Here is a 25,311-nt window from a genome sequence, read left to right on the forward strand (position 1 = left end):
GGCGGATATAGGGCAGGGCGAGCGGGGCGGCTGCTTCAATAGGCCCCGCGCCAGCGCCAGGGGCGGACTGGCCCGGCGGGATACCGGGAATTTCCCGGTGGGCCGTCCGCCGAAGGACCGGCGGGCGGCTGCTGGAGGAGGAGAAGGAGATTGGGGGGGGAGGGAGGACTGTGACGGGGCGCCGCAGCCCCGCCCTTGAAATTCCCCGGCGCCGGCCAGCACGGCCCACGTGGGGCCGAGGGAGCGCATGCGCGGCGTGACCTCACGGCCCGGGACTTTAAAACCGCGCGGCCCAGCGTTGCACCTCTCTGATTTCTTACAGTAGGAAGTCAGTGCTTTTGCGGAAATTCAAGCGGCCAGTGTAGACGGCAGCTGGCAAGTTTTTCCGGAAAAGCGGCTGTTTTTCCGGAAAACGTGGCCAGTCTACACACAGCCCGTGAGGAGTGGGCACAGGGGTGGGATGACCCCTTTTTTCTATGTTTTCTCCAAAGGCCCCCCCGCAGAACTCTCATCCGCCCCTGCTGCCAGGGAGGGAAGCCTCAGCAGCCCCATTTTGCCAAAGGGAGAAGGGAGGCCCGGAAGAGGTGGGGTGACGTGCCCGGGGTTAGCCAGGAGGGCTGGAGGTGTGGGGCGTGTGCGCGTGTGCGGGAGGGGGAGCGGAAAGGGCGGATGCTTCTCCTAGTGGGAGGGGGGAAGATTCCTGTGCCTCCCCGGAGGGCTCCTGCCTTCTCCCCCCCCCCCACCCCACCCCACCCCCGCTTCCTTCTTGCCCCCCCGTGTGCTCCGGATGCGCCCGGCTCCGGAGGGCGACGGGCCCGGCTGGGCCGGCGTGTCGGGGGATGGGGTGGGGGGGGGAGAGCGGAAGCCGCACGGAGCCGGTGCCTCCCGAGTGGCGGCCCCCGCCCGAGCCAGCCCCTGCCGGGTGTGCGGGCCGCAGCCGGGGAGAGCGCCGGCGGGGTCGGGAGTCGGGGTGCAGCAGCGCCGCCGGGCTCCTCGCCGCCGAAGCGGGGCTCAGGCCGGAGAGGGGAGAGAGAGAGAGCGCGAGAGAGCGGGCGGGGGCGTGTCCCGGGCGGAGGGGCGGAGCGGCGTGAGCACGTATGCAGATGCGGGCGCGAGCGGAGGCTTGTGGGAGCGGGAGCGGGCTGGCGAGCGGGGCCCGCCTTGGGCGAGCGGGGCTCGGTTGTGGGTGTCGGGGGCGGCTTGGGGGCGGGTGCGGGCGGTAGGGGAGCGTTTGGGGCGCGGCGGTGCGGGTGCGCGAGGCGGCGTCCCCCGTGATGTGAGAGGGTTTGGGCGGTGGGGGGCAGGCGGTGGTTGTGCGGGTGGAACTCATACTTACCTGGCAGGGGAGATACCATGATCACGAAGGTGGTTTTCCCAGGGTGAGGCTCATCCATTGCACTGCGGGTGTGCTGACCCCTGCGATTTCCCCAAATGCGGGAAACTCGACTGCATAATTTGTGGTAGTGGGGGACTGCGTTCGCGCTTTCCCCTGGCGCTCTCTGTGAAGAATAGAGTGAGTGACGGGCGAACGGAGAGGGAAGGTTGGTGCTTGTGTCCTCGCTCTGCGGCGAACTTCGCTCGCTTTCCGCCTTTCTTTTTCTCCGCTCTCGGACCCTGCTCCGCGCTCCGGCGTGGCCAGGCCCGGGGTGGGCTCTTTTCTCTGCTTCTTCCGTCATCTCCCGGGAAGCGCGTCGCTTTCCTAGGCCATTGGTGCCCCTCTTCAGCCACCCTGCTCGCTCGCTCGCTCGCTCGCCTTACAGGAAGTTTCCCCTAACGGCCGGCTGGCCCTCGCTGCACCTGCACCTGCACCTGCACCTGCACCTACAGCTGCAGCCCCAGCCCCAGCCCCAGCCCCTTGCTTCTCGTCCTGGAGCCCCCCTCCTCTCCCCCAGCTTCAGAAGAACCAGAAGTTCTCCCTTCTCTGCCTAGCAGCCTTTTATGGCCCTGAAAGCTCTTAGCAGCTCCCCTCTGGCAGACTCCCTTCCAATCTTCCCTCAGAGGCTCATGCTTTCTACGCCCGCCCGGCACAGTCAGTTTCTCTTGCATTTTTCTGCATTCCCTGTCTCCCATTTGTATGAGCCCGCCTCCCTTCCCGCCCACAGGGCACAATGCTCCAGCTAGGCCGAATCCTCACCCTGTAGAGCGGAAGAAGAATTACTTTTCGGCTACGTCTACACGGGCATGATTTTCCGGAAATGCTTAAAACGGAACAGTTTTCCGTTATAATTATTTCCGGGAAAAGCGCGTCTACATTGGCAGGATGCTTTTCCGGAAAAGCGTCCGTGCCAATGTAGACGCGCTTTTCCGCCAAAAAGCCCCGATGGTCATTTTCGCGATCGGGGCTTTTTTGCGGAAAAGAAATCTGTGCTGTCAACACTGGCCCTTTTCCGGAACAGTTTTCCGGAAAAGGACTTTTGCCCGAACGGGAGCAGCATAGTTTTTCCGGAAAAGCACTGACGATTTTACAGTAGATCGTCAGCGCTTTTCCGGAAATTCAAGGGGCCAGTGTAGACAGCTGGCAAGTTATTCCGGAAAAGCGGCTGATTTTCCGGAATAAGTGGCCAGTGTAGACGCAGCCTTCCTGTCTTGCGCACGACGCTGCTGCCGCCGCTAGCCCGCCCCAGAACGACGTTCGCTGCTCCGGCAACCGTCTTACTCTCCCGACTCCCGTTTACCTCGCGGTCCTCTGTGACAGCCAGCCTCTCCCTGGCCCTCTCCCCTGCTGCGCCGATTCTTGTCCGCGGTGTTCCTTCCTAGACAGCCGTTTCCCATTTTCTCTCTCTCTCTCCCCCCCCCTCCCTCTCTGCCACCGTGCACGCCGGCGCAAGCAACGGATCGATCGTTCGTAAGCGGAGTACTTTGCATTCGGCCTCATTGAACTTCATCCTAGTCTCTCCAAACCATTTCTCCGCTTTGTCCAGATCATTTCGAATTGCGAGGATCCCGTCCTCCACGGCACCTGCAACCCCCTCCCAGCTCGGGGTCCTCCGCAGTCTTGATAAGCGTACTCTCTACGCCGCCCATCCGAATGGCCGAGGAAGGGAACCGGGCCCGCAAGGCATCCCTGCCGGACCCCCGCTCGTTACGCCCTTCCGGCGAGGCTGGGCACTACGGCGATAACTATTCCCCGGGAACGGTATCCCTGACCCTTTAGCAGCCCCCTGACGGTAGGTCCGTCCGGCTTGCGTTTGGCTAGCGAGCGCGTTCGTGCGCAAGTCACGCGAGACGGTACCCACAGCTTTCCCGAAGACAGCCCGGCTTGCGTTTGGCTAGCGAGCGCGTTCGTGCGCAAGTCACGCGAGACGGTACCCACAGCTTTCCTGAAGACAGCAGATATACCCTTTCGATAGGTTGTCCCTTCCCCCTCTTCGGGAATCTCTTCCGCCTGCCGCGAGTTTTCTGAAATAATCCTCCATGTCTCAGGTGTCACCCCAGTCAGCTCCTTGAGTACGGAGGGGGGTGGGGGGGAAGGGGGGGAAGAGGCATTTCATCGCACTGCCTCGGTATCTCGGCCTTCGCAACATCCTCCGGCCTAGGCCCCAACTCCGTGGCTGCCGGGAAACAGATTGCAGGGTGTTTAAGCACCCTGCGACAACCAGCTCGCCCTGTCCCCTCCCGCCCCTCGGAGTGTTGCGAGTTCCCTTCGTAGCTCTTCGCTGCCCGCTTCGGACGAAAGTATCAGGCGGCCTTTTTGCACCGTCCGCAGCGTTTGCCGCCTCACCCTTTCCCCAGAACACTGACGAACACGTTCCACGGTGCAGACGAAATAAGCTCTTTCGAAAGAAGCAGCGCCGTTGGCGCGGCTCAAACGGCGTAGCTTATTTCGAGCCGCGGCTGCGGCGTAGACGCGCCCAACCGGACCGGGAAGGTCGGCCTACGGTCCGCGAAATGCAGTCCTGCCGCGTAAGCCGATCCCACGGCTACGCGTTTTGCGTTTCTCTTTCCCGTGCCATCAAGCCCGTTCGACGCTGAACGCCTCTGAAGGAACGGGCCTTCCGTTCTACCTGCGGGCCGAGAGTCACATCTGGATGCGGATGCGGATGCGGATGGAGGAGGGCGGGGGCCGCACCTCCCTGACACCTGGCGACCTGAATGGTGTTTCTCTGTTGCTTCCCAAAGCTCCGCTAATTGCACCTCGGCCTGGGAGCCTCTTCCTGCTCTTCAGCGTGGTTCTCCGCCCAAGGCCCCCGCCAGGCAGCGGCGGATATAGGGCAGGGCGAGCGGGGCGGCTGCTTCAATAGGCCCCGCGCCAGCGCCAGGGGCGGACTGGCCCGGCGGGATACCGGGAATTTCCCGGTGGGCCGTCCGCCGAAGGACCGGCGGGCGGCTGCTGGAGGAGGAGAAGGAGATTGGGGGGGGAGGGAGGACTGTGACGGGGCGCCGCAGCCCCGCCCTTGAAATTCCCCGGCGCCGGCCAGCACGGCCCACGTGGGGCCGAGGGAGCGCATGCGCGGCGTGACCTCACGGCCCGGGACTTTAAAACCGCGCGGCCCAGCGTTGCACCTCTCTGATTTCTTACAGTAGGAAGTCAGTGCTTTTGCGGAAATTCAAGCGGCCAGTGTAGACGGCAGCTGGCAAGTTTTTCCGGAAAAGCGGCTGTTTTTCCGGAAAACGTGGCCAGTCTACACACAGCCCGTGAGGAGTGGGCACAGGGGTGGGATGACCCCTTTTTTCTATGTTTTCTCCAAAGGCCCCCCCGCAGAACTCTCATCCGCCCCTGCTGCCAGGGAGGGAAGCCTCAGCAGCCCCATTTTGCCAAAGGGAGAAGGGAGGCCCGGAAGAGGTGGGGTGACGTGCCCGGGGTTAGCCAGGAGGGCTGGAGGTGTGGGGCGTGTGCGCGTGTGCGGGAGGGGGAGCGGAAAGGGCGGATGCTTCTCCTAGTGGGAGGGGGGAAGATTCCTGTGCCTCCCCGGAGGGCTCCTGCCTTCTCCCCCCCCCCCCACCCCACCCCACCCCCGCTTCCTTCTTGCCCCCCCGTGTGCTCCGGATGCGCCCGGCTCCGGAGGGCGACGGGCCCGGCTGGGCCGGCGTGTCGGGGGATGGGGGGGGGGGGGGGCAGAGCGGAAGCCGCACGGAGCCGGTGCCTCCCGAGTGGCGGCCCCCGCCCGAGCCAGCCCCTGCCGGGTGTGCGGGCCGCAGCCGGGGAGAGCGCCGGCGGGGTCGGGAGTCGGGAGTCGGGGTGCAGCAGCGCCGCCGGGCTCCTCGCCGCCGAAGCGGGGCTCAGGCCGGAGAGGGGAGAGAGAGCGAGAGAGCGGGCGGGGGCGTGTCCCGGGCGGAGGGGCGGAGCGGCGTGAGCACGTATGCAGATGCGGGCGCGAGCGGAGGCTTGTGGGAGCGGGAGCGGGCTGGCGAGCGGGGCCCGCCTTGGGCGAGCGGGGCTCGGTTGTGGGTGTCGGGGGCGGCTTGGGGGCGGGTGCGGGCGGTAGGGGAGCGTTTGGGGCGCGGCGGTGCGGGTGCGCGAGGCGGCGTCCCCCGTGATGTGAGAGGGTTTGGGCGGTGGGGGGCAGGCGGTGGTTGTGCGGGTGGAACTCATACTTACCTGGCAGGGGAGATACCATGATCACGAAGGTGGTTTTCCCAGGGTGAGGCTCATCCATTGCACTGCGGGTGTGCTGACCCCTGCGATTTCCCCAAATGCGGGAAACTCGACTGCATAATTTGTGGTAGTGGGGGACTGCGTTCGCGCTTTCCCCTGGCGCTGTCTGTGAAAAGTAGACTGAGCGGCGGGCGGGCGGGCGAACGGAGAGGGGACGTTGGTGCTTGTGTGCTCGCTCTGCGGCGAACTTCGCTAGCTTTCCGCCTTTCTTTTTCTCCGCTCGGCCCCTGCTCCGCGCTCCGGCGTGGCCAGGCCCGGGGTGGGCTCTTTTCTCTGCTGCTTCCGTCATCTCCCGGGAAGCGCGTCGCTTTCCTAGGCCATTGGTGCCCCTCTTCAGCCACCCTGCTCGCTCGCTCGCTCGCTCGCCTTACAGGAAGTTTCCCCTAACGGCCGGCCGGCCCTCGCTGCACCTGCACCTGCACCTACAGCTGCAGCCCCAGCCCCAGCCCCAGCCCCAGCCCCTTGCTTCTCGTCCTGGAGCCCCCCTCCTCTCCCCCAGCTTCAGAAGAACCAGAAGTTCTCCCTTCTCTGCCTAGCAGCCTTTTATGGCCCTGAAAGCTCTTAGCAGCTCCCCTCTGGCAGACTCCCTTCCAATCTTCCCTCAGAGGCTCATGCTTTCTACGCCCGCCCGGCACAGTCAGTTTCTCTTGCATTTTTCTGCATTCCCTGTCTCCCATTTGTATGAGCCCGCCTCCCTTCCCGCCCACAGGGCACAATGCTCCAGCTAGGCCGAATCCTCACCCTGTAGAGCGGAAGAAGAATTACTTTTCGGCTACGTCTACACGGGCATGATTTTCCGGAAATGCTTAAAACGGAACAGTTTTCCGTTATAATTATTTCCGGGAAAAGCGCGTCTACATTGGCAGGATGCTTTTCCGGAAAAGCGTCCGTGCCAATGTAGACGCGCTTTTCCGCCAAAAAGCCCCGATGGTCATTTTCGCGATCGGGGCTTTTTTGCGGAAAAGAAATCTGTGCTGTCAACACTGGCCCTTTTCCGGAACAGTTTTCCGGAAAAGGACTTTTGCCCGAACGGGAGCAGCATAGTTTTTCCGGAAAAGCACTGACGATTTTACAGTAGATCGTCAGCGCTTTTCCGGAAATTCAAGGGGCCAGTGTAGACAGCTGGCAAGTTATTCCGGAAAAGCGGCTGATTTTCCGGAATAAGTGGCCAGTGTAGACGCAGCCTTCCTGTCTTGCGCACGACGCTGCTGCCGCCGCTAGCCCGCCCCAGAACGACGTTCGCTGCTCCGGCAACCGTCTTACTCTCCCGACTCCCGTTTACCTCGCGGTCCTCTGTGACAGCCAGCCTCTCCCTGGCCCTCTCCCCTGCTGCGCCGATTCTTGTCCGCGGTGTTCCTTCCTAGACAGCCGTTTCCCATTTTCTCTCTCTCTCTCCCCCCCCCTCCCTCTCTGCCACCGTGCACGCCGGCGCAAGCAACGGATCGATCGTTCGTAAGCGGAGTACTTTGCATTCGGCCTCATTGAACTTCATCCTAGTCTCTCCAAACCATTTCTCCGCTTTGTCCAGATCATTTCGAATTGCGAGGATCCCGTCCTCCACGGCACCTGCAACCCCCTCCCAGCTCGGGGTCCTCCGCAGTCTTGATAAGCGTACTCTCTACGCCGCCCATCCGAATGGCCGAGGAAGGGAACCGGGCCCGCAAGGCATCCCTGCCGGACCCCCGCTCGTTACGCCCTTCCGGCGAGGCTGGGCACTACGGCGATAACTATTCCCCGGGAACGGTATCCCTGACCCTTTAGCAGCCCCCTGACGGTAGGTCCGTCCGGCTTGCGTTTGGCTAGCGAGCGCGTTCGTGCGCAAGTCACGCGAGACGGTACCCACAGCTTTCCCGAAGACAGCCCGGCTTGCGTTTGGCTAGCGAGCGCGTTCGTGCGCAAGTCACGCGAGACGGTACCCACAGCTTTCCCGAAGACAGCCCGGCTTGCGTTTGGCTAGCGAGCGCGTTCGTGCGCAAGTCACGCGAGACGGTACCCACAGCTTTCCTGAAGACAGCAGATATACCCTTTCGATAGGTTGTCCCTTCCCCCTCTTCGGGAATCTCTTCCGCCTGCCGCGAGTTTTCTGAAATAATCCTCCATGTCTCAGGTGTCACCCCAGTCAGCTCCTTGAGTACGGAGGGGGGTGGGGGGGAAGAGGGGGAAGATGCATTTCATCGCACTGCCTCGGTATCTCGGCCTTCGCAACATCCTCCGGCCTAGGCCCCAACTCCGTGGCTGCCGGGAAACAGATTGCAGGGTGTTTAAGCACCCTGCGACAACCAGCTCGCCCTGTCCCCTCCCGCCCCTCGGAGTGTTGCGAGTTCCCTTCGTAGCTCTTCGCTGCCCGCTTCGGACGAAAGTATCAGGCGGCCTTTTTGCACCGTCCGCAGCGTTTGCCGCCTCACCCTTTCCCCAGAACACTGACGAACACGTTCCACGGTGCAGACGAAATAAGCTCTTTCGAAAGAAGCAGCGCCGTTGGCGCGGCTCAAACGGCGTAGCTTATTTCGAGCCGCGGCTGCGGCGTAGACGCGCCCAACCGGACCGGGAAGGTCGGCCTACGGTCCGCGAAATGCAGTCCTGCCGCGTAAGCCGATCCCACGGCTACGCGTTTTGCGTTTCTCTTTCCCGTGCCATCAAGTCCGTTCGACGCTGAACGCCTCTGAAGGAACGGGCCTTCCGTTCTACCTGCGGGCCGAGAGTCACATCTGGATGCGGATGCGGATGCGGATGCGGATGGGGGAGGGCGGGGGCCGCACCTCCCTGACACCTGGCGACCTGAATGGTGTTTCTCTGTTGCTTCCCAAAGCTCCGCTAATTGCACCTCGGCCTGGGAGCCTCTTCCTGCTCTTCAGCGTGGTTCTCCGCCCAAGGCCCCCGCCAGGCAGCGGCGGATATAGGGCAGGGCGAGCGGGGCGGCTGCTTCAATAGGCCCCGCGCCAGCGCCAGGGGCGGACTGGCCCGGCGGGATACCGGGAATTTCCCGGTGGGCCGTCCGCCGAAGGACCGGCGGGCGGCTGCTGGAGGAGGAGAAGGAGATTGGGGGGGGAGGGAGGACTGTGACGGGGCGCCGCAGCCCCGCCCTTGAAATTCCCCGGCGCCGGCCAGCACGGCCCACGTGGGGCCGAGGGAGCGCATGCGCGGCGTGACCTCACGGCCCGGGACTTTAAAACCGCGCGGCCCAGCGTTGCACCTCTCTGATTTCTTACAGTAGGAAGTCAGTGCTTTTGCGGAAATTCAAGCGGCCAGTGTAGACGGCAGCTGGCAAGTTTTTCCGGAAAAGCGGCTGTTTTTCCGGAAAACGTGGCCAGTCTACACACAGCCCGTGAGGAGTGGGCACAGGGGTGGGATGACCCCTTTTTTCTATGTTTTCTCCAAAGGCCCCCCCGCAGAACTCTCATCCGCCCCTGCTGCCAGGGAGGGAAGCCTCAGCAGCCCCATTTTGCCAAAGGGAGAAGGGAGGCCCGGAAGAGGTGGGGTGACGTGCCCGGGGTTAGCCAGGAGGGCTGGAGGTGTGGGGCGTGTGCGCGTGTGCGGGAGGGGGAGCGGAAAGGGCGGATGCTTCTCCTAGTGGGAGGGGGGAAGATTCCTGTGCCTCCCCGGAGGGCTCCTGCCTTCTCCCCCCCCCCCACCCCACCCCCGCTTCCTTCTTGCCCCCCCGTGTGCTCCGGATGCGCCCGGCTCCGGAGGGCGACGGGCCCGGCTGGGCCGGCGTGTCGGGGGATGGGGGGGGGGGGGGGGAGATCGGAAGCCGCACGGAGCCGGTGCCTCCCGAGTGGCGGCCCCCGCCCGAGCCAGCCCCTGCCGGGTGTGCGGGCCGCAGCCGGGGAGAGCGCCGGCGGGGTCGGGAGTCGGGGTGCAGCAGCGCCGCCGGGCTCCTCGCCGCCGAAGCGGGGCTCAGGCCGGAGAGGGGAGAGAGAGCGAGAGAGCGGGCGGGGGCGTGTCCCGGGCGGAGGGGCGGAGCGGCGTGAGCACGTATGCAGATGCGGGCGCGAGCGGAGGCTTGTGGGAGCGGGAGCGGGCTGGCGAGCGGGGCCCGCCTTGGGCGAGCGGGGCTCGGTTGTGGGTGTCGGGGGCGGCTTGGGGGCGGGTGCGGGCGGTAGGGGAGCGTTTGGGGCGCGGCGGTGCGGGTGCGCGAGGCGGCGTCCCCCGTGATGTGAGAGGGTTTGGGCGGTGGGGGGCAGGCGGTGGTTGTGCGGGTGGAACTCATACTTACCTGGCAGGGGAGATACCATGATCACGAAGGTGGTTTTCCCAGGGTGAGGCTCATCCATTGCACTGCGGGTGTGCTGACCCCTGCGATTTCCCCAAATGCGGGAAACTCGACTGCATAATTTGTGGTAGTGGGGGACTGCGTTCGCGCTTTCCCCTGGCGCTGTCTGTGAAAAGTAGACTGAGCGGCGGGCGGGCGGGCGAACGGAGAGGGGACGTTGGTGCTTGTGTGCTCGCTCTGCGGCGAACTTCGCTCGCTTTCCGCCTTTCTTTTTCTCCGCTCGGCCCCTGCTCCGCGCTCCGGCGTGGCCAGGCCCGGGGTGGGCTCTTTTCTCTGCTGCTTCCGTCATCTCCCGGGAAGCGCGTCGCTTTCCTAGGCCATTGGTGCCCCTCTTCAGCCACCCTGCTCGCTCGCTCGCTCGCTCGCTCGCCTTACAGGAAGTTTCCCCTAACGGCCGGCCGGCCCTCGCTGCACCTGCACCTGCACCTGCACCTACAGCTGCAGCCCCAGCCCCAGCCCCAGCCCCAGCCCCAGCCCCTTGCTTCTCGTCCTGGAGCCCCCCTCCTCTCCCCCAGCTTCAGAAGAACCAGAAGTTCTCCCTTCTCTGCCTAGCAGCCTTTTATGGCCCTGAAAGCTCTTAGCAGCTCCCCTCTGGCAGACTCCCTTCCAATCTTCCCTCAGAGGCTCATGCTTTCTACGCCCGCCCGGCACAGTCAGTTTCTCTTGCATTTTTCTGCATTCCCTGTCTCCCATTTGTATGAGCCCGCCTCCCTTCCCGCCCACAGGGCACAATGCTCCAGCTAGGCCGAATCCTCACCCTGTAGAGCGGAAGAAGAATTACTTTTCGGCTACGTCTACACGGGCATGATTTTCCGGAAATGCTTAAAACGGAACAGTTTTCCGTTATAATTATTTCCGGGAAAAGCGCGTCTACATTGGCAGGATGCTTTTCCGGAAAAGCGTCCGTGCCAATGTAGACGCGCTTTTCCGCCAAAAAGCCCCGATGGTCATTTTCGCGATCGGGGCTTTTTTGCGGAAAAGAAATCTGTGCTGTCAACACTGGCCCTTTTCCGGAACAGTTTTCCGGAAAAGGACTTTTGCCCGAACGGGAGCAGCATAGTTTTTCCGGAAAAGCACTGACGATTTTACAGTAGATCGTCAGCGCTTTTCCGGAAATTCAAGGGGCCAGTGTAGACAGCTGGCAAGTTATTCCGGAAAAGCGGCTGATTTTCCGGAATAAGTGGCCAGTGTAGACGCAGCCTTCCTGTCTTGCGCACGACGCTGCTGCCGCCGCTAGCCCGCCCCAGAACGACGTTCGCTGCTCCGGCAACCGTCTTACTCTCCCGACTCCCGTTTACCTCGCGGTCCTCTGTGACAGCCAGCCTCTCCCTGGCCCTCTCCCCTGCTGCGCCGATTCTTGTCCGCGGTGTTCCTTCCTAGACAGCCGTTTCCCATTTTCTCTCTCTCTCTCCCCCGCCCTCCCTCTCTGCCACCGTGCACGCCGGCGCAAGCAACGGATCGATCGTTCGTAAGCGGAGTACTTTGCATTCGGCCTCATTGAACTTCATCCTAGTCTCTCCAAACCATTTCTCCGCTTTGTCCAGATCATTTCGAATTGCGAGGATCCCGTCCTCCACGGCACCTGCAACCCCCTCCCAGCTCGGGGTCCTCCGCAGTCTTGATAAGCGTACTCTCTACGCCGCCCATCCGAATGGCCGAGGAAGGGAACCGGGCCCGCAAGGCATCCCTGCCGGACCCCCGCTCGTTACGCCCTTCCGGCGAGGCTGGGCACTACGGCGATAACTATTCCCCGGGAACGGTATCCCTGACCCTTTAGCAGCCCCCTGACGGTAGGTCCGTCCGGCTTGCGTTTGGCTAGCGAGCGCGTTCGTGCGCAAGTCACGCGAGACGGTACCCACAGCTTTCCCAAAGACAGCCCGGCTTGCGTTTGGCTAGCGAGCGCGTTCGTGCGCAAGTCACGCGAGACGGTACCCACAGCTTTCCCGAAGACAGCCCGGCTTGCGTTTGGCTAGCGAGCGCGTTCGTGCGCAAGTCACGCGAGACGGTACCCACAGCTTTCCCGAAGACAGCCCGGCTTGCGTTTGGCTAGCGAGCGCGTTCGTGCGCAAGTCACGCGAGACGGTACCCACAGCTTTCCTGAAGACAGCAGATATACCCTTTCGATAGGTTGTCCCTTCCCCCTCTTCGGGAATCTCTTCCGCCTGCCGCGAGTTTTCTGAAATAATCCTCCATGTCTCAGGTGTCACCCCAGTCAGCTCCTTGAGTACGGAGGGGGGTGGGGGGGAAGAGGGGGAAGATGCATTTCATCGCACTGCCTCGGTATCTCGGCCTTCGCAACATCCTCCGGCCTAGGCCCCAACTCCGTGGCTGCCGGGAAACAGATTGCAGGGTGTTTAAGCACCCTGCGACAACCAGCTCGCCCTGTCCCCTCCCGCCCCTCGGAGTGTTGCGAGTTCCCTTCGTAGCTCTTCGCTGCCCGCTTCGGACGAAAGTATCAGGCGGCCTTTTTGCACCGTCCGCAGCGTTTGCCGCCTCACCCTTTCCCCAGAACACTGACGAACACGTTCCACGGTGCAGACGAAATAAGCTCTTTCGAAAGAAGCAGCGCCGTTGGCGCGGCTCAAACGGCGTAGCTTATTTCGAGCCGCGGCTGCGGCGTAGACGCGCCCAACCGGACCGGGAAGGTCGGCCTACGGTCCGCGAAATGCAGTCCTGCCGCGTAAGCCGATCCCACGGCTACGCGTTTTGCGTTTCTCTTTCCCGTGCCATCAAGTCCGTTCGACGCTGAACGCCTCTGAAGGAACGGGCCTTCCGTTCTACCTGCGGGCCGAGAGTCACATCTGGATGCGGATGCGGATGCGGATGGGGGAGGGCGGGGGCCGCACCTCCCTGACACCTGGCGACCTGAATGGTGTTTCTCTGTTGCTTCCCAAAGCTCCGCTAATTGCACCTCGGCCTGGGAGCCTCTTCCTGCTCTTCAGCGTGGTTCTCCGCCCAAGGCCCCCGCCAGGCAGCGGCGGATATAGGGCAGGGCGAGCGGGGCGGCTGCTTCAATAGGCCCCGCGCCAGCGCCAGGGGCGGACTGGCCCGGCGGGATACCGGGAATTTCCCGGTGGGCCGTCCGCCGAAGGACCGGCGGGCGGCTGCTGGAGGAGGAGAAGGAGATTGGGGGGGGAGGGAGGACTGTGACGGGGCGCCGCAGCCCCGCCCTTGAAATTCCCCGGCGCCGGCCAGCACGGCCCACGTGGGGCCGAGGGAGCGCATGCGCGGCGTGACCTCACGGCCCGGGACTTTAAAACCGCGCGGCCCAGCGTTGCACCTCTCTGATTTCTTACAGTAGGAAGTCAGTGCTTTTGCGGAAATTCAAGCGGCCAGTGTAGACGGCAGCTGGCAAGTTTTTCCGGAAAAGCGGCTGTTTTTCCGGAAAACGTGGCCAGTCTACACACAGCCCGTGAGGAGTGGGCACAGGGGTGGGATGACCCCTTTTTTCTATGTTTTCTCCAAAGGCCCCCCCGCAGAACTCTCATCCGCCCCTGCTGCCAGGGAGGGAAGCCTCAGCAGCCCCATTTTGCCAAAGGGAGAAGGGAGGCCCGGAAGAGGTGGGGTGACGTGCCCGGGGTTAGCCAGGAGGGCTGGAGGTGTGGGGCGTGTGCGCGTGTGCGGGAGGGGGAGCGGAAAGGGCGGATGCTTCTCCTAGTGGGAGGGGGGAAGATTCCTGTGCCTCCCCGGAGGGCTCCTGCCTTCTCCCCCCCCCCCCACCCCACCCCCGCTTCCTTCTTGCCCCCCCGTGTGCTCCGGATGCGCCCGGCTCCGGAGGGCGACGGGCCCGGCTGGGCCGGCGTGTCGGGGGATGGGGGGGGGGGGGGGAGATCGGAAGCCGCACGGAGCCGGTGCCTCCCGAGTGGCGGCCCCCGCCCGAGCCAGCCCCTGCCGGGTGTGCGGGCCGCAGCCGGGGAGAGCGCCGGCGGGGTCGGGAGTCGGGGTGCAGCAGCGCCGCCGGGCTCCTCGCCGCCGAAGCGGGGCTCAGGCCGGAGAGGGGAGAGAGAGCGAGAGAGCGGGCGGGGGCGTGTCCCGGGCGGAGGGGCGGAGCGGCGTGAGCACGTATGCAGATGCGGGCGCGAGCGGAGGCTTGTGGGAGCGGGAGCGGGCTGGCGAGCGGGGCCCGCCTTGGGCGAGCGGGGCTCGGTTGTGGGTGTCGGGGGCGGCTTGGGGGCGGGTGCGGGCGGTAGGGGAGCGTTTGGGGCGCGGCGGTGCGGGTGCGCGAGGCGGCGTCCCCCGTGATGTGAGAGGGTTTGGGCGGTGGGGGGCAGGCGGTGGTTGTGCGGGTGGAACTCATACTTACCTGGCAGGGGAGATACCATGATCACGAAGGTGGTTTTCCCAGGGTGAGGCTCATCCATTGCACTGCGGGTGTGCTGACCCCTGCGATTTCCCCAAATGCGGGAAACTCGACTGCATAATTTGTGGTAGTGGGGGACTGCGTTCGCGTTTTCCCCTGGCGCTGTCTGTGAAAAGTAGACTGAGCGGCGGGCGGGCGGGCGAACGGAGAGGGGACGTTGGTGCTTGTGTGCTCGCTCTGCGGCGAACTTCGCTAGCTTTCCGCCTTTCTTTTTCTCCGCTCGGCCCCTGCTCCGCGCTCCGGCGTGGCCAGGCCCGGGGTGGGCTCTTTTCTCTGCTGCTTCCGTCATCTCCCGGGAAGCGCGTCGCTTTCCTAGGCCATTGGTGCCCCTCTTCAGCCACCCTGCTCGCTCGCTCGCTCGCTCGCCTTACAGGAAGTTTCCCCTAACGGCCGGCCGGCCCTCGCTGCACCTGCACCTGCACCTGCACCTACAGCTGCAGCCCCAGCCCCAGCCCCAGCCCCAGCCCCTTGCTTCTCGTCCTGGAGCCCCCCTCCTCTCCCCCAGCTTCAGAAGAACCAGAAGTTCTCCCTTCTCTGCCTAGCAGCCTTTTATGGCCCTGAAAGTTCTTAGCAGCTCCCCTCTGGCAGACTCCCTTCCAATCTTCCCTCAGAGGCTCATGCTTTCTACGCCCGCCCGGCACAGTCAGTTTCTCTTGCATTTTTCTGCATTCCCTGTCTCCCATTTGTATGAGCCCGCCTCCCTTCCCGCCCACAGGGCACAATGCTCCAGCTAGGCCGAATCCTCACCCTGTAGAGCGGAAGAAGAATTACTTTTCGGCTACGTCTACACGGGCATGATTTTCCGGAAATGCTTAAAACGGAACAGTTTTCCGTTATAATTATTTCCGGGAAAAGCGCGTCTACATTGGCAGGATGCTTTTCCGGAAAAGCGTCCGTGCCAATGTAGACGCGCTTTTCCGCCAAAAAGCCCCGATGGTCATTTTCGCGATCGGGGCTTTTTTGCGGAAAAGAAATCTGTGCTGTCAACACTGGCCCTTTTCCGGAACAGTTTTCCGGAAAAGGACTTTTGCCCGAACGGGAGCAGCATAGTTTTTCCGGAAAAGCACTGACGATTTTACAGTAGATCGTCAGCGCTTTTCCGGAAATTCAAGGGGCCAGTGTAGACAGCTGGCAAGTTATTCCGGAAAAGCGGCTGATTTTCCGGAATAAGTGGCCAGTGTAGACGCAGCCTTCCTGTCTTGCGCACGACGCTGCTGCCGCCGCTAGCCCGCCCCAGAACGACGTTCGCTGCTCCGGCAACCGTCTTACTCTCCCGACTCCCGTTTACCTCGCGGTCCTCTGTGACAGCCAGCCTCTCCCTGGCCCTCTCCCCTGCTGCGCCGATTCTTGTCCGCGGTGTTCCTTCCTAGACAGCCGTTTCCCATTTTCTCTCTCTCTCTCCCCCCCCCTCCCTCTCTGCCACCGTGCACGCCGGCGCAAGCAACGGATCGATCGTTCGTAAGCGGAGTACTTTGCATTCGGCCTCATTGAACTTCATCCTAGTCTCTCCAAACCATTTCTCCGCTTTGTCCAGATCATTTCGAATTGCGAGGATCCCGTCCTCCACGGCACCTGCAACCCCCTCCCAGCTCGGGGTCCTCCGCAGTCTTGATAAGCGTACTCTCTACGCCGCCCATCCGAATGGCCGAGGAAGGGAACCGGGCCCGCAAGGCATCCCTGCCGGACCCCCGCTCGTTACGCCCTTCCGGCGAGGCTGGGCACTACGGCGATAACTATTCCCCGGGAACGGTATCCCTGACCCTTTAGCAGCCCCCTGACGGTAGGTCCGTCCGGCTTGCGTTTGGCTAGCGAGCGCGTTCGTGCGCAAGTCACGCGAGACGGTACCCACAGCTTTCCCGAAGACAGCCCGGCTTGCGTTTGGCTAGCGAGCGCGTTCGTGCGCAAGTCACGCGAGACGGTACCCACAGCTTTCCTGAAGACAGCAGATATACCCTTTCGATAGGTTGTCCCTTCCCCCTCTTCGGGAATCTCTTCCGCCTGCCGCGAGTTTTCTGAAATAATCCTCCATGTCTCAGGTGTCACCCCAGTCAGCTCCTTGAGTACGGAGGGGGGTGGGGGGGAAGAGGGGGAAGATGCATTTCATCGCACTGCCTCGGTATCTCGGCCTTCGCAACATCCTCCGGCCTAGGCCCCAACTCCGTGGCTGCCGGGAAACAGATTGCAGGGTGTTTAAGCACCCTGCGACAACCAGCTCGCCCTGTCCCCTCCCGCCCCTCGGAGTGTTGCGAGTTCCCTTCGTAGCTCTTCGCTGCCCGCTTCGGACGAAAGTATCAGGCGGCCTTTTTGCACCGTCCGCAGCGTTTGCCGCCTCACCCTTTCCCCAGAACACTGACGAACACGTTCCACGGTGCAGACGAAATAAGCTCTTTCGAAAGAAGCAGCGCCGTTGGCGCGGCTCAAACGGCGTAGCTTATTTCGAGCCGCGGCTGCGGCGTAGACGCGCCCAACCGGACCGGGAAGGTCGGCCTACGGTCCGCGAAATGCAGTCCTGCCACGTAAGCCGATCCCACGGCTACGCGTTTTGCGTTTCTCTTTCCCGTGCCATCAAGTCCGTTCGACGCTGAACGCCTCTGAAGGAACGGGCCTTCCGTTCTACCTGCGGGCCGAGAGTCACATCTGGATGCGGATGCGGATGCGGATGGGGGAGGGCGGGGGCCGCACCTCCCTGACACCTGGCGACCTGAATGGTGTTTCTCTGTTGCTTCCCAAAGCTCCGCTAATTGCACCTCGGCCTGGGAGCCTCTTCCTGCTCTTCAGCGTGGTTCTCCGCCCAAGGCCCCCGCCAGGCAGCGGCGGATATAGGGCAGGGCGAGCGGGGCGGCTGCTTCAATAGGCCCCGCGCCAGCGCCAGGGGCGGACTGGCCCGGCGGGATACCGGGAATTTCCCGGTGGGCCGTCCGCCGAAGGACCGGCGGGCGGCTGCTGGAGGAGGAGAAGGAGATTGGGGGGGGAGGGAGGACTGTGACGGGGCGCCGCAGCCCCGCCCTTGAAATTCCCCGGCGCCGGCCAGCACGGCCCACGTGGGGCCGAGGGAGCGCATGCGCGGCGTGACCTCACGGCCCGGGACTTTAAAACCGCGCGGCCCAGCGTTGCACCTCTCTGATTTCTTACAGTAGGAAGTCAGTGCTTTTGCGGAAATTCAAGCGGCCAGTGTAGACGGCAGCTGGCAAGTTTTTCCGGAAAAGCGGCTGTTTTTCCGGAAAACGTGGCCAGTCTACACACAGCCCGTGAGGAGTGGGCACAGGGGTGGGATGACCCCTTTTTTCTATGTTTTCTCCAAAGGCCCCCCCGCAGAACTCTCATCCGCCCCTGCTGCCAGGGAGGGAAGCCTCAGCAGCCCCATTTTGCCAAAGGGAGAAGGGAGGCCCGGAAGAGGTGGGGTGACGTGCCCGGGGTTAGCCAGGAGGGCTGGAGGTGTGGGGCGTGTGCGCGTGTGCGGGAGGGGGAGCGGAAAGGGCGGATGCTTCTCCTAGTGGGAGGGGGGAAGATTCCTGTGCCTCCCCGGAGGGCTCCTGCCTTCTCCCCCCCCCCCACCCCACCCCCGCTTCCTTCTTGCCCCCCCGTGTGCTCCGGATGCGCCCGGCTCCGGAGGGCGACGGGCCCGGCTGGGCCGGCGTGTCGGGGGATGGGGGGGGGGGGGGGGAGATCGGAAGCCGCACGGAGCCGGTGCCTCCCGAGTGGCGGCCCCCGCCCGAGCCAGCCCCTGCCGGGTGTGCGGGCCGCAGCCGGGGAGAGCGCCGGCGGGGTCGGGAGTCGGGGTGCAGCAGCGCCGCCGGGCTCCTCGCCGCCGAAGCGGGGCTCAGGCCGGAGAGGGGAGAGAGAGCGAGAGAGCGGGCGGGGGCGTGTCCCGGGCGGAGGGGCGGAGCGGCGTGAGCACGTATGCAGATGTGGGCGCGAGCGGAGGCTTGTGGGAGCGGGAGCGGGCTGGCGAGCGGGGCCCGCCTTGGGCGAGCGGGGCTCGGTTGTGGGTGTCGGGGGCGGCTTGGGGGCGGGTGCGGGCGGTAGGGGAGCGTTTGGGGCGCGGCGGTGCGGGTGCGCGAGGCGGCGTCCCCCGTGATGTGAGAGGGTTTGGGCGGTGGGGGGCAGGCGGTGGTTGTGCGGGTGGAACTCATACTTACCTGGCAGGGGAGATACCATGATCACGAAGGTGGTTTTCCCAGGGTGAGGCTCATCCATTGCACTGCGGGTGTGCTGACCCCTGCGATTTCCCCAAATGCGGGAAACTCGACTGCATAATTTGTGGTAGTGGGGGACTGCGTTCGCGCTTTCCCCTGGCGCTGTCTGTGAAAAGTAGACTGAGCGGCGGGCGGGCGGGCGAACGGAGAGGGGACGTTGGTGCTTGTGTGCTCGCTCTGCGGCGAACTTCGCTAGCTTTCCGCCTTTCTTTTTCTCCGCTCGGCCCCTGCTCCGCGCTCCGGCGTGGCCAGGCCCGGGGTGGGCTCTTTTCTCTGCTGCTTCCGTCATCTCCCGGGAAGCGCGTCGCTTTCCTAGGCCATTGGTGCCCCTCTTCAGCCACCCTGCTCGCTCGCTCGCTCGCTCGCTCGCCTTACAGGAAGTTTCCCCTAACGGCCGGCCGGCCCTCGCTGCACCTGCACCTGCACCTGCACCTACAGCTGCAGCCCCAGCCCCAGCCCCAGCCCCAGCCCCTTGCTTCTCGTCCTGGAGCCCCCCTCCTCTCCCCCAGCTTCAGAAGAACCAGAAGTTCTCCCTTCTCTGCCTAGCAGCCTTTTATGGCCCTGAAAGCTCTTAGCAGCTCCCCTCTGGCAGACTCCCTTCCAATCTTCCCTCAGAGGCTCATGCTTTCTACGCCCGCCCGGCACAGTCAGTTTCTCTTGCATTTTTCTGCATTCCCTGTCTCCCATTTGTATGAGCCCGCCTCCCTTCCCGCCCACAGGGCACAATGCTCCAGCTAGGCCGAATCCTCACCCTGTAGAGCGGAAGAAGAATTACTTTTCGGCTACGTCTACACGGGCATGATTTTCCGGAAATGCTTAAAACGGAACAGTTTTCCGTTATAATTATTTCCGGGAAAAGCGCGTCTACATTGGCAGGATGCTTTTCCGGAAAAGCGTCCGTGCCAATGTAGACGCGCTTTTCCGCCAAAAAGCCCCGATGGTCATTTTCGCGATCGGGGCTTTTTTGCGGAAAAGAAATCTGTGCTGTCAACACTGGCCCTTTTCCGGAACAGTTTTCCGGAAAAGGACTTTTGCCCGAACGGGAGCAGCATAGTTTTTCCGGAAAAGCACTGACGATTTTACAGTAGATCGTCAGCGCTTTTCCGGAAATTCAAGGGGCCAGTGTAGACAGCTGGCAAGTTATTCCGGAAAAGCGGCTGATTTTCCGGAATAAGTGGCCAGTGTAGACGCAGCCTTCCTGTCTTGCGCACGACGCTGCTGCCGCCGCTAGCCCGCCCCAGAACGACGTTCGCTGCTCCGGCAACCGTCTTACTCTCCCGACTCCCGTTTACCTCGCGGTCCTCTGTGACAGCCAGCCTCTCCCTGGCCCTCTCCCCTGCTGCGCCGATTCTTGTCCGCGGTGTTCCTTCCTAGACAGCCGTTTCCCATTTTCTCTCTCTCTCTCCCCCCCCCTCCCTCTCTGCCACCGTGCACGCCGGCGCAAGCAACGGATCGATCGTTCGTAAGCGGAGTACTTTGCATTCGGCCTCATTGAACTTCATCCTAGTCTCTCCAAACCATTTCTCCGCTTTGTCCAGATCATTTCGAATTGCGAGGATCCCGTCCTCCACGGCACCTGCAACCCCCTCCCAGCTCGGGGTCCTCCGCAGTCTTGATAAGCGTACTCTCTACGCCGCCCATCCGAATGGCCGAGGAAGGGAACCGGGCCCGCAAGGCATCCCTGCCGGACCCCCGCTCGTTACGCCCTTCCGGCGAGGCTGGGCACTACGGCGATAACTATTCCCCGGGAACGGTATCCCTGACCCTTTAGCAGCCCCCTGACGGTAGGTCCGTCCGGCTTGCGTTTGGCTAGCGAGCGCGTTCGTGCGCAAGTCACGCGAGACGGTACCCACAGCTTTCCCGAAGACAGCCCGGCTTGCGTTTGGCTAGCGAGCGCGTTCGTGCGCAAGTCACGCGAGACGGTACCCACAGCTTTCCTGAAGACAGCAGATATACCCTTTCGATAGGTTGTCCCTTCCCCCTCTTCGGGAATCTCTTCCGCCTGCCGCGAGTTTTCTGAAATAATCCTCCATGTCTCAGGTGTCACCCCAGTCAGCTCCTTGAGTACGGAGGGGGGTGGGGGGGAAGAGGGGGAAGATGCATTTCATCGCACTGCCTCGGTATCTCGGCCTTCGCAACATCCTCCGGCCTAGGCCCCAACTCCGTGGCTGCCGGGAAACAGATTGCAGGGTGTTTAAGCACCCTGCGACAACCAGCTCGCCCTGTCCCCTCCCGCCCCTCGGAGTGTTGCGAGTTCCCTTCGTAGCTCTTCGCTGCCCGCTTCGGACGAAAGTATCAGGCGGCCTTTTTGCACCGTCCGCAGCGTTTGCCGCCTCACCCTTTCCCCAGAACACTGACGAACACGTTCCACGGTGCAGACGAAATAAGCTCTTTCGAAAGAAGCAGCGCCGTTGGCGCGGCTCAAACGGCGTAGCTTATTTCGAGCCGCGGCTGCGGCGTAGACGCGCCCAACCGGACCGGGAAGGTCGGCCTACGGTCCGCGAAATGCAGTCCTGCCACGTAAGCCGATCCCACGGCTACGCGTTTTGCGTTTCTCTTTCCCGTGCCATCAAGTCCGTTCGACGCTGAACGCCTCTGAAGGAACGGGCCTTCCGTTCTACCTGCGGGCCGAGAGTCACATCTGGATGCGGATGCGGATGCGGATGGGGGAGGGCGGGGGCCGCACCTCCCTGACACCTGGCGACCTGAATGGTGTTTCTCTGTTGCTTCCCAAAGCTCCGCTAATTGCACCTCGGCCTGGGAGCCTCTTCCTGCTCTTCAGCGTGGTTCTCCGCCCAAGGCCCCCGCCAGGCAGCGGCGGATATAGGGCAGGGCGAGCGGGGCGGCTGCTTCAATAGGCCCCGCGCCAGCGCCAGGGGCGGACTGGCCCGGCGGGATACCGGGAATTTCCCGGTGGGCCGTCCGCCGAAGGACCGGCGGGCGGCTGCTGGAGGAGGAGAAGGAGATTGGGGGGGGAGGGAGGACTGTGACGGGGCGCCGCAGCCCCGCCCTTGAAATTCCCCGGCGCCGGCCAGCACGGCCCACGTGGGGCCGAGGGAGCGCATGCGCGGCGTGACCTCACGGCCCGGGACTTTAAAACCGCGCGGCCCAGCGTTGCACCTCTCTGATTTCTTACAGTAGGAAGTCAGTGCTTTTGCGGAAATTCAAGCGGCCAGTGTAGACGGCAGCTGGCAAGTTTTTCCGGAAAAGCGGCTGTTTTTCCGGAAAACGTGGCCAGTCTACACACAGCCCGTGAGGAGTGGGCACAGGGGTGGGATGACCCCTTTTTTCTATGTTTTCTCCAAAGGCCCCCCCGCAGAACTCTCATCCGCCCCTGCTGCCAGGGAGGGAAGCCTCAGCAGCCCCATTTTGCCAAAGGGAGAAGGGAGGCCCGGAAGAGGTGGGGTGACGTGCCCGGGGTTAGCCAGGAGGGCTGGAGGTGTGGGGCGTGTGCGCGTGTGCGGGAGGGGGAGCGGAAAGGGCGGATGCTTCTCCTAGTGGGAGGGGGGAAGATTCCTGTGCCTCCCCGGAGGGCTCCTGCCTTCTCCCCCCCCCCCCACCCCACCCCCGCTTCCTTCTTGCCCCCCCGTGTGCTCCGGATGCGCCCGGCTCCGGAGGGCGACGGGCCCGGCTGGGCCGGCGTGTCGGGGGATGGGGGGGGGGGGGGGAGATCGGAAGCCGCACGGAGCCGGTGCCTCCCGAGTGGCGGCCCCCGCCCGAGCCAGCCCCTGCCGGGTGTGCGGGCCGCAGCCGGGGAGAGCGCCGGCGGGGTCGGGAGTCGGGGTGCAGCAGCGCCGCCGGGCTCCTCGCCGCCGAAGCGGGGCTCAGGCCGGAGAGGGGAGAGAGAGCGAGAGAGCGGGCGGGGGCGTGTCCCGGGCGGAGGGGCGGAGCGGCGTGAGCACGTATGCAGATGCGGGCGCGAGCGGAGGCTTGTGGGAGCGGGAGCGGGCTGGCGAGCGGGGCCCGCCTTGGGCGAGCGGGGCTCGGTTGTGGGTGTCGGGGGCGGCTTGGGGGCGGGTGCGGGCGGTAGGGGAGCGTTTGGGGCGCGGCGGTGCGGGTGCGCGAGGCGGCGTCCCCCGTGATGTGAGAGGGTTTGGGCGGTGGGGGGCAGGCGGTGGTTGTGCGGGTGGAACTCATACTTACCTGGCAGGGGAGATACCATGATCACGAAGGTGGTTTTCCCAGGGTGAGGCTCATCCATTGCACTGCGGGTGTGCTGACCCCTGCGATTTCCCCAAATGCGGGAAACTCGACTGCATAATTTGTGGTAGTGGGGGACTGCGTTCGCGCTTTCCCCTGGCGCTGTCTGTGAAAAGTAGACTGAGCGGCGGGCGGGCGGGCGAACGGAGAGGGGACGTTGGTGCTTGTGTGCTCGCTCTGCGGCGAACTTCGCTAGCTTTCCGCCTTTCTTTTTCTCCGCTCGGCCCCTGCTCCGCGCTCCGGCGTGGCCAGGCCCGGGGTGGGCTCTTTTCTCTGCTGCTTCCGTCATCTCCCGGGAAGCGCGTCGCTTTCCTAGGCCATTGGTGCCCCTCTTCAGCCACCCTGCTCGCTCGCTCGCTCGCTCGCTCGCCTTACAGGAAGTTTCCCCTAACGGCCGGCCGGCCCTCGCTGCACCTGCACCTGCACCTGCACCTACAGCTGCAGCCCCAGCCCCAGCCCCAGCCCCAGCCCCTTGCTTCTCGTCCTGGAGCCCCCCTCCTCTCCCCCAGCTTCAGAAGAACCAGAAGTTCTCCCTTCTCTGCCTAGCAGCCTTTTATGGCCCTGAAAGCTCTTAGCAGCTCCCCTCTGGCAGACTCCCTTCCAATCTTCCCTCAGAGGCTCATGCTTTCTACGCCCGCCCGGCACAGTCAGTTTCTCTTGCATTTTTCTGCATTCCCTGTCTCCCATTTGTATGAGCCCGCCTCCCTTCCCGCCCACAGGGCACAATGCTCCAGCTAGGCCGAATCCTCACCCTGTAGAGCGGAAGAAGAATTACTTTTCGGCTACGTCTACACGGGCATGATTTTCCGGAAATGCTTAAAACGGAACAGTTTTCCGTTATAATTATTTCCGGGAAAAGCGCGTCTACATTGGCAGGATGCTTTTCCGGAAAAGCGTCCGTGCCAATGTAGACGCGCTTTTCCGCCAAAAAGCCCCGATGGTCATTTTCGCGATCGGGGCTTTTTTGCGGAAAAGAAATCTGTGCTGTCAACACTGGCCCTTTTCCGGAACAGTTTTCCGGAAAAGGACTTTTGCCCGAACGGGAGCAGCATAGTTTTTCCGGAAAAGCACTGACGATTTTACAGTAGATCGTCAGCGCTTTTCCGGAAATTCAAGGGGCCAGTGTAGACAGCTGGCAAGTTATTCCGGAAAAGCGGCTGATTTTCCGGAATAAGTGGCCAGTGTAGACGCAGCCTTCCTGTCTTGCGCACGACGCTGCTGCCGCCGCTAGCCCGCCCCAGAACGACGTTCGCTGCTCCGGCAACCGTCTTACTCTCCCGACTCCCGTTTACCTCGCGGTCCTCTGTGACAGCCAGCCTCTCCCTGGCCCTCTCCCCTGCTGCGCCGATTCTTGTCCGCGGTGTTCCTTCCTAGACAGCCGTTTCCCATTTTCTCTCTCTCTCTCCCCCCCCCTCCCTCTCTGCCACCGTGCACGCCGGCGCAAGCAACGGATCGATCGTTCGTAAGCGGAGTACTTTGCATTCGGCCTCATTGAACTTCATCCTAGTCTCTCCAAACCATTTCTCCGCTTTGTCCAGATCATTTCGAATTGCGAGGATCCCGTCCTCCACGGCACCTGCAACCCCCTCCCAGCTCGGGGTCCTCCGCAGTCTTGATAAGCGTACTCTCTACGCCGCCCATCCGAATGGCCGAGGAAGGGAACCGGGCCCGCAAGGCATCCCTGCCGGACCCCCGCTCGTTACGCCCTTCCGGCGAGGCTGGGCACTACGGCGATAACTATTCCCCGGGAACGGTATCCCTGACCCTTTAGCAGCCCCCTGACGGTAGGTCCGTCCGGCTTGCGTTTGGCTAGCGAGCGCGTTCGTGCGCAAGTCACGCGAGACGGTACCCACAGCTTTCCCGAAGACAGCCCGGCTTGCGTTTGGCTAGCGAGCGCGTTCGTGCGCAAGTCACGCGAGACGGTACCCACAGCTTTCCTGAAGACAGCAGATATACCCTTTCGATAGGTTGTCCCTTCCCCCTCTTCGGGAATCTCTTCCGCCTGCCGCGAGTTTTCTGAAATAATCCTCCATGTCTCAGGTGTCACCCCAGTCAGCTCCTTGAGTACGGAGGGGGGTGGGGGGGAAGAGGGGGAAGATGCATTTCATCGCACTGCCTCGGTATCTCGGCCTTCGCAACATCCTCCGGCCTAGGCCCCAACTCCGTGGCTGCCGGGAAACAGATTGCAGGGTGTTTAAGCACCCTGCGACAACCAGCTCGCCCTGTCCCCTCCCGCCCCTCGGAGTGTTGCGAGTTCCCTTCGTAGCTCTTCGCTGCCCGCTTCGGACGAAAGTATCAGGCGGCCTTTTTGCACCGTCCGCAGCGTTTGCCGCCTCACCCTTTCCCCAGAACACTGACGAACACGTTCCACGGTGCAGACGAAATAAGCTCTTTCGAAAGAAGCAGCGCCGTTGGCGCGGCTCAAACGGCGTAGCTTATTTCGAGCCGCGGCTGCGGCGTAGACGCGCCCAACCGGACCGGGAAGGTCGGCCTACGGTCCGCGAAATGCAGTCCTGCCACGTAAGCCGATCCCACGGCTACGCGTTTTGCGTTTCTCTTTCCCGTGCCATCAAGTCCGTTCGACGCTGAACGCCTCTGAAGGAACGGGCCTTCCGTTCTACCTGCGGGCCGAGAGTCACATCTGGATGCGGATGCGGATGCGGATGGGGGAGGGCGGGGGCCGCAC

At 63.4% G+C, this 25,311-nt stretch overlaps 6 non-coding genes across 6 annotated transcripts; all 6 read left to right on the plus strand.

The window, feature by feature from the left end:
* The first annotated feature begins 1,328 nt into the window (after positions 1-1,328).
* On the plus strand, positions 1,329-1,492 carry LOC149523893 (U1 spliceosomal RNA). Its single transcript, XR_016350309.1, has one exon. It is a non-coding gene; the product is annotated as a U1 spliceosomal RNA (small nuclear RNA).
* Positions 1,493-5,531: 4,039 nt separating this feature from the next.
* Positions 5,532-5,695, plus strand: LOC142830701 (U1 spliceosomal RNA). The gene has a single exon (XR_012906143.1). It is a non-coding gene; the product is annotated as a U1 spliceosomal RNA (small nuclear RNA).
* A 4,109-nt stretch (positions 5,696-9,804) lies between these two features.
* LOC149523894 (U1 spliceosomal RNA) lies at positions 9,805-9,968 on the plus strand. The gene has a single exon (XR_016350310.1). It is a non-coding gene; the product is annotated as a U1 spliceosomal RNA (small nuclear RNA).
* A 4,196-nt stretch (positions 9,969-14,164) lies between these two features.
* LOC149523895 (U1 spliceosomal RNA) lies at positions 14,165-14,328 on the plus strand. Its single transcript, XR_016350317.1, has one exon. It is a non-coding gene; the product is annotated as a U1 spliceosomal RNA (small nuclear RNA).
* Positions 14,329-18,360: 4,032 nt separating this feature from the next.
* On the plus strand, positions 18,361-18,524 carry LOC149523896 (U1 spliceosomal RNA). Its single transcript, XR_016350311.1, has one exon. It is a non-coding gene; the product is annotated as a U1 spliceosomal RNA (small nuclear RNA).
* A 4,036-nt stretch (positions 18,525-22,560) lies between these two features.
* On the plus strand, positions 22,561-22,724 carry LOC149523897 (U1 spliceosomal RNA). Its single transcript, XR_016350312.1, has one exon. It is a non-coding gene; the product is annotated as a U1 spliceosomal RNA (small nuclear RNA).
* The last annotated feature ends 2,587 nt before the right edge of the window (positions 22,725-25,311 follow it).

This window comes from Pelodiscus sinensis, chromosome 9 (genome assembly GCF_052426305.1).
Source record: "Pelodiscus sinensis isolate ZL-2025 chromosome 9, ASM5242630v1, whole genome shotgun sequence".
Lineage (NCBI taxonomy): Eukaryota > Metazoa > Chordata > Testudines > Trionychidae > Pelodiscus > Pelodiscus sinensis.